General features: G+C 42.2%; 2 long non-coding RNA genes across 2 annotated transcripts; one reads left to right on the top strand and one right to left on the bottom strand.

Annotated features, from left to right (window-relative positions):
* Positions 1 to 464: 464 nt before the first annotated feature.
* Positions 465 to 6,858, bottom strand: LOC109196266 (uncharacterized). The gene is made up of 2 exons (XR_002057805.2): positions 6,671 to 6,858; positions 465 to 803 (listed from the first exon to the last, which is right to left on the bottom strand). It is a non-coding gene; the product is annotated as an uncharacterized LOC109196266 (long non-coding RNA).
* Positions 6,859 to 6,945: 87 nt separating this feature from the next.
* LOC109196265 (uncharacterized) lies at positions 6,946 to 8,648 on the top strand. The gene is made up of 3 exons (XR_002057804.2): positions 6,946 to 7,128; positions 7,952 to 8,008; positions 8,435 to 8,648. It is a non-coding gene; the product is annotated as an uncharacterized LOC109196265 (long non-coding RNA).
* Positions 8,649 to 12,462: the final 3,814 nt, after the last annotated feature.

The following is a 12,462-nucleotide window of genomic DNA, read 5'->3' as shown; positions in this document are numbered from 1 at the left end:
CACCACACAACTATGTTATTTCTTTGTCCGCTGGGCAGGTGACCTGCAGAATCACGTCTGCCCCAGCTGGATACCTTTTCACACACACCGTGACGTCAGACACGCTCACTTCTGCTTAGCGCACAATTTCACTTAATTCTTCAACGATCCACACAACACGTTCTGCCCAATAAAAACTTTGCAGTGTATTTCATCCTCCTTCAAGGCAGACTTCTTTTAAGTTTGCAGCAGGCAACGCGACTTACACCAAAACCCAGGCTACGTGTACACAACAGGTCACCGAATTCCAATAACACCGCTTAGGTTTCCTTCCGTGCTGCTGCGTTCACTTTACTGGCACTCACACACATATACGCTCATTCACACTCTTTTTAGGCCTATAATCCCCCTTACCGCGGCGAGCTCTTTCCTCCTTACCATTGGTGGAGAAACCATACACTCAACGCCCTTAACTGCGGAGAACCTTTTTTATCTTTATAGAGCTCTATCCTCCTTTCGGTGGAGAAACCGTCCTTACCCTCCTTCTATTCGGTGGAGAAACCTCTTTAAACCTCCTTCGGTGGAGAAACCGACTTAACCCTCCTTAAATAAATCAAAAAGATTAAAAACAAAAACACTGGCGGAGAAACCAGGCAGCTTGCGTCTACACGCACAGCTTGCGCACTCACGTACCTGCTTTAACGCACGGGCACGTAGCCGCTCTCTAAGGCCTTCTGTACTCACTGTTCGTGTTGTTTCCGTTCATGGGAAGAGTCTCTGGTTCCCGTCAATCGCGAGGGGAGTTCAGGCGCAAACTGTCCGGCCTGAAACAAAGCAAAGTAACAGGGCTTTCGTCAATCGTCCCAGACAATGGCTGCTAGCAGACTGCGGTGGCGTCCTCTCCCTCTCCTCGGTGAATGCGATGTGTTAGGATCCGGCTCTCGAAGGACCAAATAAATGTTGGGTCTGTTCCCACAAACCCCGCTAGTTCTAGAGACTTATTCATCATGAAAGAAAACAAGACAGTCAGCGATCGATCGATTACTTGCGCAAGGGAGGCCTCATCTGTGTCCAGCACGAAAATGACCCCCCGATGGCCTCCTCCTGCTGCCTTTTATTGAGAGACAGTTCACACAAAACACAGCAAGCAACGCCCACATGGTTCTAAGGCATTGTATGTATATGTGTGAACCTTTATATGTAAGTAGGAATGTGTGTGTGTGTGTGTGTGTGTGTGTGTGTGTGAGACCTGCTGACCAAGGGGTCGTAAAAGCAGGAAGCTTACGACACAAGAAACAGATCTTTCAGATAGGATGTATCTACAATAAAACCTCCCCCAACACAGAGTGGTTAGAGGTGCTCAGGATCAAAGGAATGGCTTTGATAATACTGCTTGAACTAAGACTGTACAAATTTAAGAAACACAATGGCAACATTCAACAATTAGACCTAACAGTAACTACATTAAAAATCAATCCAGTCCTTTTGGGCCACTTAAAATATGTTTAGAGAACTATTATTATATTTGTTGCAATTTCTGCTGTCCTCTTGGCCAGATTACTCTTAAAGTCATTTTAATGTCAAATTAATGAATGAGAAATAAAAATCACCTCCAAAAACTGATTGCAGCTTCTACCTTGTGACAGGAATGTTGTTTGTGGTACAAGATGACTCGATATCAATCATGATGGATATCTTTGACATACGTTTCACATATTACATAGACCAAAAAGTTGGCTATAGCAGTTTAAATATGATCAACTGGTTTTTGACAAATACCGGAAATTAGTTTATGGCAGACATGACTTTTTGACACAACACTGGCTAACTGACAACACCTAGTTATAAACTAATATTACAGTTGAATATTATTGCACCTAACCTTAGGCTCCAGTATTCTAAAGCTCACACTTTCCCTCTGATAAACAATATGATTATGTAACAAATATGTCAGCTTACCAAAGAATAACTGAAACAACATCTGTAACAAGAAAGGACAATTTATTCAGGGTGTTACAGCATTTTACCACCTGTGTCCAATATCTCATACAAATTTCTGGACTGGAGCACGTACGTCCTTAAGAACTCCAGGACTTCACCACAGCCTCTCTCACATCCGCTTTACATGTTTAGTTTACAGGAAACTTAACTAACACTGGGTGAATATGTTTGTAGCAGGATAAAATTAGGGTCCCTAATATGAATGGGATTTAAACAGGGAGAAAGAAGAAAAACACTGGCATCAGTTACCAACACTTCACTTAATATCAGATTGAGTCTCACTTGTGTTTAACCCTGGAATATGTGAACATATTACTTATTGAGTCCTTTCTCAGGCTACGTCCACATGTACATGGGTATTTTTGAAAACGGAGATTTTTTGTTTTCGTTATTTAAAAAAATCCCAGGAACAGGCCGAAGCAACAGGTAGCGATATACTCCTAACCTGTAGAAATGTTGGCCAATGAGAAGTCTAGAAGCCTGGGTGGGAAAGAGTAAACAAAGATGGGGCATACAAGCAGAACTGAGTCCTATGTGTGGAGGGACAGTAACTGTGCGTGTACATGTAAGCATTTAAACACTGCAGAGAGTAAAATTAACAGTAACAGTATTTTGTCTAAGTCCGCCATTGTAGAAATTCATTTCACCGAAACAATAACATGGCGCACAATGTGACGTCAAAAAAGGCGCACACCTTTGACGCTGTGTTTTCTCCGTTTTCCTCTTCCACGTGTAAAGGCAAAAACGGAGTTTTCGAAAATCTCCACCCTGGCAGGAATTTTTATCTCTGTTTTCGTGTATTTATTTATTTATTTATTTAGGACAGTGCATGCTAATGAACATAAATGTAAAAACAAATTACATGAATGTAAACATGCCAGATTATAGCCAAAGGCTAATTTCCATCTGTTGTCCACATAAAAAATAGACATAAAAATTCATCATTCATTCATAATAAAAACTTCATCACCAAACTTACACATACACACCATTCTGTTCCCAAATAAAACATTAAAACTATACAACTCATACATGATCACACACTTGATTTGTCCATAACCAGTTTTGGTGGTCCAAAGGTGCAAACGCATATAAAAATCGTTTTCAAAAATACCCGTGTACATGTGGACATAGCCTCAGTCCATGAGTTGTAAAACCACAAGATCCTCCTTCTGCAGTAAGAGTCTGTGGCAATAACCAAAATGTATGGGCTCAAATTGTGGTCATAAATATTTTGTACTTATAAATCAGTATAAATCAAAAGTGCCCCTCCGACAGCCAAACCCATCTGGTCTCTGATTGGATAGTTAAATTTGTGATTGACATGACATTGACCAATCAGATGAAAGGAAGAAAAATAAGGTCAAAATTCGTACTTGTAACTTGAAACTTGAGTGCAGAGTTTCACATGTATTTCACACACAAATCTTTTTTACACATACACAAATTCTTTTTACACATACAAATCTTTTTTTACAAGTACAAAACTAATTTACAAGTACAACATATTTATGACCACAATTTGAGCCCATAAAAATGTCTCCATATAGCCTTTCTAAATAAGAAAATAGCTGGCCAGCAAAATTTTAAAAAACACGACTATTTTAAGGGTACTGCGTGTACAGATATCACTGCTGGCTCACACAAGCTTGCTCTGACACAGCTACAGACCTTGGCTGTATCCCAATTCAGGGTCTGCAGCCTTAAAGGCTGCATTTTAAGGCCGATTACATCACAGCGACGCGACGAAGGCTGTCCCAATTCAAAGGCTGCTCGAAATGCAGCCCTCAAATGCGTCCTTCATTTCCCTGAATTTTAAGGATGTGGCGGTGTACACTTCGTGGCCCAACATATCCCACAATTCATAGCGCGGCAGTCGGTGTGGATAATTTTGCCACAGATGGCAGAAGCGGAGCGGCGAAGAGTAAATTGTTAAAGGTAAGTACTGAATAATATGTCACTTATTTATGTGCAAATGTTTAATAATGAGGAACATTAAAACATTACTGTTGGCCACGTGGCGGCAAAGTTATTTGCCATTAGTGATGTTTGTACGTTCAGCGTTTACTTGGTTTTAAAGCCTTTAAAATAATAGTCACATCTCTGTAATATAGTCTTACAGAGATGTGATGATTTTATGGATAATTAAAGTCAGTCATATATCCACAAACACAACAAGCTGAAAGTCAGTGATGCTGCTCGGTTTGCAGTCCTGAATATGACGGCACAAGCAGGATTCACTGCACTGTTAATGTTCGCTATGTTATATTGCTGCCTCTGTTCGGTGGTGTCGAGCCAAACGGACTTTAACGTGTGTTTGAACGAGCTGACGGTTCACTCGTTAAGCTGAAAGAAAGATGCTTTAATCACAGGAGTCACACATGTGTCCACTGTACCATCTGGGAACTCTTCTTGTTTAGCACTCGTAATAACACAAACACTAAATCCTCCTTCTCTTGTGCTGTTTTGTAGCAGTGTGTACACCTGAGACTGTCACCTGTCTGTCTGTCCTGCACTCTCTCTCTGTTTCTTTCTCTCTGATTGTGGAATAAAAGTATGAACATGTATTTATAAGTTACACTTGTGTTTGAATCCTGCAGCTTATCACACATTTGATTTCCATGTGTGACAACTGCAAGTGTCCAGAGTGAGGACAGACTGAGGGACCCACTGCTGAACATCATCTGTGAGGCTTTGCACCCCTGATGATCCACCAGGACAAACTCAGCAGTGTGTGAGGAAGAGGAGGAGGAAGAGCCAGCAGCAGCTGACAGATGGAGAGAATAGACAGACTGTTCCCTGTTTGTGAAGGACTGCTAGGAAAGTTTAACTTAACTAATTGTCTGTCCTGAATCAGTCTTATTAGGTAATGTTCAAATAATGTTATCATCCCAGTGTTTTCAGTGTGGGAGAAAGTACTCAGGGCCTTCAAGTTACACACTATGAAAGGCAGCAACAAGTTTAATATTCAGAAACCTAAAGTATGTATCAGCAGCAGAATGGAGCTAAAAATAAATGTTTGTTTCAGTTCTATGAAGCTTTGAGTATTTTGGATTAGTAGCACTGCTGTGTTTGTTGCATCATATTGCTGTAATTGTTTATATGCTTTATATATTCTGAGGTAAGTTGATCTATAGTGTTACATCATATTCTATAAGGATGTTATGTGTTTGTATACTTTCTGCCCAGTTTGACCCATTTAGCAGAAGTCAGCCTGTTTAAGGCTCTGATATCTATTCTGTATGACTTAAAGCAGTTATGACATGGTCTGATTTTCTCACCCAATAAAGGAATATTTCATATATCAGTCTACTCTTCATTCTATCAAAAACAGTTATCACAGCTCGTACATTTTCTTTTTACACATATATGTAAGCATTGAGCCAAATTTAGTAATGTCAACATATTGAAAGAACAACATTTGTCTCTTATATATAATACATCTGTATATACACTGTCAAAGATACTTGTCTTTGAGTGAAGATTTAAGGTGATAGGACATATAAATAACTGCAACTTGAATCTTTACTGAAGCTCAGTATTTGACACAGAGTTCACTCACATGAATTTCACTCACATGTGCTGTACCAGTGTACCTGCACATGTGATGTGACAATAAAGGTGATTTGATTTGAGAGTTCAAACTCACTGCTGTAATAACTAATAATGATTAATATAATAACTATAATATTGGCCATATCATATTTACACTGACTTTAGTCTCATAAACATTAGCTAATTGTTATTTACTAGCTAATTCTAAATGACTGTTCAGTATATGAAGCCCAACAATCATGTTTTACAGTCCTGTGGTCTCACCCTCAGATACTTATCAAATCACACAAAGTTCATGTAGAAACAAACAAACAAATGAACAAAATATGTTCTCCTTCATTTCTGTCAACCACACGTTTCCAGCTATCATGGTTGCAAGGCAACCTGGGCAGCGCGACGGAGGCTAGACCGTCCCATTTCACAAGCCTCGCACTTCCGGCCTTAGCGGTCTTTAAGTACGCGGCCCTTGAGGATCGTTGAGGCTGCGTACTTTAAGGCTGCAGACCCTGAATTGGGATACAGCCCTTGTGTGCTCATAGCCCCTAAGCAACAACAGTGCAGTCTGCTAGTTCAAATGCACAACATAACATGGCTGCTAATTTTCAAGCTTACTAGCTTATTCACGATTAGCACACTAATAATCATTAACCACACATCATAACATAACCAAACGATAACATATGGAAAGAAACAATATACGTATAAAACACAAATTCTTACCTAGCAGGAGAATGAATAATCAATATTTTAAGGCTACTTGCATGTACAGATATCCCCGCTGGCTCACATAAGCTAGCTCTGAGACCCGCCATGTCAACTCCCCCAGTTGACTGTCACCAAAGAGTCGTAAATCAGCGGTATTGTAAAACTTAAAATTATTCCAGGGCATGTTATAACAAAACACCAAACAGATGTACTGGATATTAAACGGTACCAAAAGCTTAAATTAACACAGGATTACAATTACATGCTCACATCGTCACATCGAGACTTTATTCATTAGACATTAGAGTTCAACAATGTTACATACAGTTGAAAACAGTTTCACTAACGCCAGCCAAAACAGGCTAACAGTATATAAGAGCACAAAAACAGCCGTGCTTATCCACAGCTCGACATATCCTCAACAACTCACCTCAGTATGGCTGCTATCGGTCACCTTTTAACTCTGTCCGTCTTACAGCCTCTTTTAGAAATTGAACGCTTACGCGGCACACTATACACATATACAGTATATTTATTTTACTTGGTTTTAGAGCTGGAGTATTTATATATTAACTGAGCATTAGCTGCTGAGCAGCAGGGCGCCAAAGCGTCCCGCTGTAACCATGGTTACGCAGATGCGTTCCGACCGTGACGTCACGGAGGAGAACGCGTTTCAAACTGATACCTGGATCAACCTGGTATCAGTTTGAAAAGTGCCAACTTTTATTGGCACGTTTCTGCTGAGATCCGGAGCTCGACTCTCTGGCGCCCAGGGATAAAATGAGTTGCTGTGTTTTTCACGGAGAAAAACTAATTAACATGGAATAACGTCAGTCTTCGATGGAAAAAAAGATGCAGGCAAAAGAGGACAGCAGATTTCTTCAAACAGTAAGGAGCTTCTACCAAGTGATATTTGATAAGCTTAAAACTTAAATCTTAAATCTAATGTCCAGATTCATGCTAAACTTTTCTGATTACTCAGTGAATCTGTTCATGTTTTAAGCTATCGAGTAATTTCATGGTGAGAAATGTCTTTGACCCCCCCCCCAAAAAATGCAGGATTAATTAAAAGCTATATATGACTGCTAGGCTAGGTTAGGAATAGGATGTGGTGAGGAGCAAATACGTAAGAGAGAGAGAGAGATTTTGCTCTGACAGAAATTTATGGGAATGTTTTTCCTCCATAAGATGGAGTGGGGCGATCGTGGCTCAAGAGTTGGGAGTTCGCCTTGTAATCGGAAGGTTGCTGGTTCGAGCCCCGGCTTGGGCAAGACACTTCACCCGTTGCCTACTGGTGGTGGTCAGAGGGCCCGGTGGCGCCAGTGTCCGGCAGCCTCGCCTCAGTCAGTGCACCCCAGGGTGGCTGTGGCTACAACGTAGCTTGCCATCACCAGTGTGTGAATGGGTGAATGACTGGATATGTAGCTTTGGGTTCCTTAGGGACCATAAAAGCGCTATATAAATACAGGCCATTTACCATAAGATTGTTTGTGGGCAAAGGTAAATCTCCATCCCAAGCTCGAGTCCTTTGCAGCCTCAAACAGGTTTTCTTCCAGGATTCCCATGTATTTAGCTCCATCCATCTTTCCATCATCTCTGACCAGCTTCCGGGTTTTTTCCTCTTTCTTTCCCATGCCTGGGGGGGGGTAGACTTTCGGAGTGTGTGTGTGTGTATGTGTCTGTATGACTATGTTTACTGTTTCGTCTACAGATGCCTGTCCTCACCTCTGCAGTGCTGCCGTCTCCTCTAACCTGGCATGTTTCTAAGGTACGTTTTCTTTCTTTTTGATGTTGTTCTTGTGGTTTTTCTCCAGACATGAGGTTTGTTGTGTCTGTGTCTGTGTGGTGCAGCCGGTCTAGTCTAGGGGTGATAACAGAGATTGAAACTTTACTGATAAATTGTGCAAGTAAAAAAATGCCTCCAGGCTTTTGGAGGCTGGGGGAGGTCCACCTAAAGGGTGGCGAGGCGGCCTGGTCTGGGTTTTTCTGCTTTCTTTTACACACCTGGGGCAGTGCCACCCTATGAAAAGGGCTGGCCAGGCTTTTGGAGCCTGGGGGAGGTCCACCTTAATATAGTGTGGCCAGGCGGCCCGGTCTGGGTTTTTTCTCCTTTATTTGCTGGCTAGGCTTTCGGAGCCTGTGTGTGTGTATGTCTCTGTATGACTATGCTTACTGTTTTGTCTACTTCAAACAGATGCCTGTCCTCACCTCTGCAGTGCTGCTGTCGCCTATAACACAGCATGTTTCTAAGGTAAGTTTTATCCTTTTTTATGTTGTTCTTTTGGTTTTTGTCCTGAGATGAGGTTTGAAGTGTCTGTGGTGCAGGTGGTCTGGTCTGTCTCGAGACAGTCCAGGCTGCACTGACCTGTAACAGGTGGAGACTCACCACGTGTGTGTGTATGTCAATATCTGGATGCGTGCAGAAGTATGTGCATTCATGTGTGCCTGCGTGGAGATCTGAGGTTGGCTGGTAGGGTGGACCTCTGCGCATAATCACATGTATGTGCAAACATTTCGATGTTTGGATTTCTTGGAATTTGGTTTCTGTGGGGTCGTTTATCTGTGGATGTGTGCAAATGTACGTGCATTCATGTGTGCCTGCGTGGAGATCTGAGGTTGGCTGGTAGGGTGGACCTCTACGCATAATCACATGTATGTGCAAGCATTGCCATGTTTGGATTTCTTGGAATTTGGTTGATTTTTGGCAGGTTATTTCTGGATGTGTGTAAATGTACGTGCATTCATGTGTGCCTGCATAGATATCTGAGGTTGGCTGGTAGGGTGGACCTCTGCGCATAATCACATGTATGTGCAAGCATTGCCATGTTTGGATTTCTTGGAATTTGGTTGATTTTTGGCAGGTTATTTCTGGATGTGTGTAAATGTACGTGCATTCATGTGTGCCTGCATAGAGATCTGAGGTTGGCTGGTAGGGTGGACCTCTGCGCATAATCGCATGTGTGTGCAAGCATTTCGATGTTTGGATTTCTTGGATTTGGTTTCTGTGGGGGAGTTTATCTCTGGATGTGTGTAAATGTACGCGCATTCATGTGTGCCTGTGTAGAGATCTGAGTTGGCTGGTAGGGTGGACCTCTGCGCATAATCACATGTATGTGCAAGCATTTCGATGTTTGGATTTCTTGGAATTTGGTTGATTTTTGGGAGGTTATTTCTGGATGTGTGTAAATGTACGTGCATTAATGTGTGCCTGCGTAGAGATCTGAGGTTGGCTGGTAGGGTGGACCTCTGCGCATAATCACATGTATGTGCAAGCATTTCGATGTTTGGATTTCTTGGAGTTTGGTTGATTTGTGGGAGGTTATTTCTGGAGGTGTGTAAATGTACGTGCATTCATGTGTGCCTGGATAGAGATCTGAGGTTGGCTGGTAGGGTGGACCTCTGCGCATAATCGCATGTGTGTGCAAGCATTTCGATGTTTGGATTACTTGGAATTTGGTTTCTGTGGGGATTTATCTCTGGATGTGTGTAAATGTACGTGCATTCATGTGTGCCTGCGTAGAGATCTGAGGTTGGCTGGTAGGGTGGACCTCTGCGCATAATCACATGTATGTGCAAGCATTTCGATGTTTGGATTTCTTGGAATTTTTTGATTTTTGGGAGGTTATTTCTGGATGTGTGTAAATTACGTGCATTCATGTGTGCCTGCGTAGAGATCTGAGGTTGGCTGGTAGGGTGGACCTCTGCGCATAATCACATGTATGTGCAAGCATTTCGATGTTTGGATTTCTTGGAATTTGGTTGATTTTTGGGAGGTTATTTCTGGATGTGTGTAAATGTACGTGCATTCATGTGTGCCTGCATAGAGATCTGAGGTTGGCTGGTAGGGTGGACCTCTGCGCATAATCGCATGTGTGTGCAAGCATTTCGATGTTTGGATTTCTTGGAATTTGGTTTCTGTGGGGGAGTTTATCTCTGGATGTGTGTAAATGTACGTGCATTCATGTGTGCCTGTGTAGAGATCTGAGGTTGGCTGGTAGGGTGGACCTCTGCGCATAATCACATGTATGTGCAAGCATTTCGATGTTTGGATTTCGTGGAATTTGGTTGATTTTTGGGAGGTTATTTCTGGATGTGTGTAAATGTACGTGCATTCATGTGTGCCTGCGTAGAGATCTGAGGTTGGCTGGTAGGGTGGACCTCTGCGCATAATCACATGTATGTGCAAGCATTTCGATGTTTGGATTTCTTGGAATTTTTTGATTTTTGGGAGGTTATTTCTGGATGTGTGTAAATGTACGTGCATTCATGTGTGCCTGCGTAGAGATCTGAGGTTGGCTGGTAGGGTGGACCTCTGCGCATAATCACATGTATGTGCAAGCATTTCGATGTTTGGATTTCTTGGAATTTTTGATTTTGGGAGGTTATTTCTGGATGTGTGTAAATGTACGTGCATTCATGTGTGCCTGCGTAGAGATCTGAGGTTGGCTGGTAGGGTGGACCTCTGCGCATAATCACATGTATGTGCAAGCATTTCGATGTTTGGATTTCTTGGAATTTGGTTGATTTTGGGAGGTTATTTCTGGATGTGTGTAAATGTACGTGCATTCATGTGTGCCTGCGTAGAGATCTGAGGTTGGCTGGTAGGGTGGACCTCTGCGCATAATCACATGTTGTGCAAGCATTTCGATGTTTGGATTTCTTGGAATTTGTTGATTTTTGTGGGAGGTTATTTCTGGATGTGTGTAAATGTACGTGCATTCATGTGTGCCTGCGTAGAGATCTGAGGTTGGCTGGTAGGGTGGACCTCTGCGCATAATCACATGTATGTGCAAGCATTTCGATGTTTGGATTTCTTGGAATTTTTTGATTTTTGGGAGGTTATTTCTGGATGTGTGTAAATGTACGTGCATTCATGTGTGCCTGCGTAGAGATCTGAGGTTGGCTGGTAGGGTGGACCTCTGCGCATAATCACATGTATGTGCAAGCATTTCGATGTTTGGATTTCTTGGAATTTTTGATTTTTGGGAGGTTATTTCTGGATGTGTGTAAATGTACGTGCATTCATGTGTGCCTGCGTAGAGATCTGAGGTTGGCTGGTAGGGTGGACCTCTGCGCATAATCACATGTATGTGCAAGCATTTCGATGTTTGGATTTCTTGGAATTTGGTTTCTGTGGGGGAGGTTATTTCTGGATGTGTGTAAATGTACGTGCATTCATGTGTGCCTGCGTAGAGATCTGAGGTTGGCTGGTAGGGTGGACCTCTGCGCATAATCACATGTATGTGCAAGCATTTCGATGTTTGGATTTCTTGGAATTTGGTTGATTTTGGGAGGTTATTTCTGGATGTGTGTAAATGTACGTGCATTCATGTGTGCCTGCGTAGAGATCTGAGGTTGGCTGGTAGGGTGGACCTCTGCGCATAATCCATGTATGTGCAAGCATTTCGATGTTTGGATTTCTTGGAATTTGGTTTTTGGGGAGTTATTCTGGATGTGTGTAAATGTACGTGCATTCATGTGTGCCTGCGTAGAGATCTGAGGTTGGCTGGTAGGGTGGACCTCTGCGCATAATCACATGTATGTGCAAGCATTTCGATGTTTGGATTTCTTGGAATTTTTTGATTTTTGGGAGGTTATTTCTGGATGTGTGTAAATGTACGTGCATTCATGTGTGCCTGCGTAGAGATCTGAGGTTGGCTGGTAGGGTGGACCTCTGCGCATAATCACATGTATGTGCAAGCATTTCGATGTTTGGATTTCTTGGAATTTTTGATTTTTGGGAGGTTATTTCTGGATGTGTGTAAATGTACGTGCATTCATGTGTGCCTGCGTAGAGATCTGAGGTTGGCTGGTAGGGTGGACCTCTGCGCATAATCACATGTATGTGCAAGCATTTCGATGTTTGGATTTCTTGGAATTTTTGATTTTGGGAGGTTATTTCTGGATGTGTGTAAATGTACGTGCATTCATGTGTGCCTGCGTAGAGATCTGAGGTTGGCTGGTAGGGTGGACCTCTGCGCATAATCACATGTATGTGCAAGCATTTCGATGTTTGGATTTCTTGGAATTTGGTTGATTTTGGGAGGTTATTTCTGGATGTGTGTAAATGTACGTGCATTCATGTGTGCCTGCGTAGAGATCTGAGGTTGGCTGGTAGGGTGGACCTCTGCGCATAATCACATGTATGTGCAAGCATTTCGATGTTTGGATTTCTTGGAATTTTTTGATTTTTGGGAGGTTATTTCTGGATGTGTGTAAATG

This window comes from Oreochromis niloticus, linkage group LG20 (assembly GCF_001858045.2).
Source record: "Oreochromis niloticus isolate F11D_XX linkage group LG20, O_niloticus_UMD_NMBU, whole genome shotgun sequence".
Lineage (NCBI taxonomy): Eukaryota > Metazoa > Chordata > Actinopteri > Cichliformes > Cichlidae > Oreochromis > Oreochromis niloticus.
The sequence above is the reverse complement of the archived record's forward strand: the minus strand, read 5'-3'. Positions and strand labels throughout refer to the sequence as shown.